Source organism: Herpailurus yagouaroundi, unplaced genomic scaffold (assembly GCF_014898765.1).
Source record: "Herpailurus yagouaroundi ecotype Mexico unplaced genomic scaffold, PumYag 180, whole genome shotgun sequence".
Taxonomy (NCBI): Eukaryota; Metazoa; Chordata; class Mammalia; order Carnivora; family Felidae; genus Herpailurus; species Herpailurus yagouaroundi.
In genome coordinates, this window is record NW_024412411.1 from 22,037,415 (window position 1) to 22,039,371 (window position 1,957).

A 1,957-nucleotide genomic window follows, 5' to 3' on the forward strand; every position below is an offset into this window, starting at 1 on the left:
TAATGTTTTTTTATTTATTTGAGAAAGAGAAAGAGAGAGCATGGGGAAAGGGAGAGAGAGAGAGAGAGGGAGAATCCCAAACAGACTCCACACTGTCAGCACACAGCCTGATGCAGGGCTTGATCTCACGACCTGCTCACATCATTACCTGAGCAGAAATCAAGAGTTGGATACTTAACCAACTGAGCCACCTAGGTAGGTGCCCCTTGTTTGAAAATGTCTTTATCCTTATGTGATAGTTTAGCTGGGGCTAATAGTCTAGGTTAACAGGTATTTTTGTCTCAGTATTTTGGAGACATTTTTCTAGCCTCTGTTGATGTTATTAGGAAGTATGTTGTTAGTCTAATTACCATTTGTGGTGACCTGTCTGTTCTCCCAGGCTACTTTTAGAATCTCCTTTATGTCTTTGATGTTTTATGATTTTGTTACCAATGGGAGATTCTGTGTTGTGTGAATAGAGGTCTTGGTTCTTGGATGCCCCATGCTAGAATAAAGGCATCCAGAAGGAAAGCAGCAAGCCCAAAGCAGTTTCTTTGGGACAGTATACTCTCAAGATGGGAGAGTGGGCAGGAAAAGAGGTGGCAACTTCCCTGAGGCTACAGGGGTCGTGGACAGGGTGGTAGAGGCTAGTGGAGGCTGCCTCCAATCATTTGGAGGTGGGGGGGGGCTCCTCCCACTGACTGGGGAGGAGTTTTTGACCCTACAAGGTTTGTACCAGAACATTATGGCAGCTTTTCCCCATGCAGAGAGGGAACTATAATTCAAAAGCATTATAATGAGCCTAGGGGTTACCCTGGGGCAGAGGTATAAGAGGAGGGTGCTTGTTCTGCACCTGTGGTTCTTGATCTGTCAGCCCCGGGATACTGGAAGCCACAAGGCCAGGATGATGAGAGCCACAAAATCTGGATGTGCCCTGGGGGTTCTAATGTATAACCCATTTTTCCCCACCCTTGTCTCCAGCTCTAGTCTGACTGCCTACTCTATTAGTTTCAATACAATTGGCCAGGATATGGACTTCTAAAATTCTGTTTGGAAATGTAATGCTCTTTTTCTGGATTTATGTCTTTCATTAATTGAGGAAAACTTCAGCTATTGTAAGTCAAACGTTTTTATTTCTTTCCTTCTAGAACATCTACTAGATATATATTAGACCCTATCTTTCTATCCCAACCACTCTTTCATATTGTTCATTTCGTTATCATTTTGTGCTGAATCTTGTAAATAATTTTTACTTCCAACTCCCTTATTCCTGTAAAATATTGACAAAAAGACTCTCCGAAGTTTAAAACCTTTTAAAAACATATAACTTCATATTGTTTTTATATCACTTGAGTAGAAGCTCCAGTGTAATGTCAACTGACTCTGCAAGAGACACAGTATAAAGGCGTGGTGTACGTCATTGTCTCCCAAACAGCAAAGGGTAATGGACATGCTCTCAAATTCCAATACCTGTGCTAATCGTTATCCCAGTACATACACTGATAGGCACCCTAGAGTTGGAGGACTTTTCTGAGTGTAAACTTCAACAGCTTCTATTTTATGTTTCATCTTATTTATTGTTTTCAAAACTTCCTGCATTTTAAATCTCTTTACAACTTTTCTTTATCCATAGCTAAACTTCCTTTTTTCTCTCCTTATCCTAAGCAATTAGATAATTGAACTATCGATGTCCACAAATCTAAAAATCAAACACAGAACTCTTCAGCTAGGTTGCATGAGATATATATTTAAACACATAAAATTCCCTAGTGCTTTGCGACTAATTTAATTTAATTTAATTTTTATTTTAGAAAGACGGAGAGTGCAAGTGAGGGGGAAATAAGCTTTATCATGAGGATATGCAGAACTTCCAATGTATTTTTAAATACAAGTAGAACTTAGCATAGCATTTTTTTTATTTTGGGGTTCTTGTTTAATTTACAAAACAACAAGTATTCCAATTATTATCAATCATTTT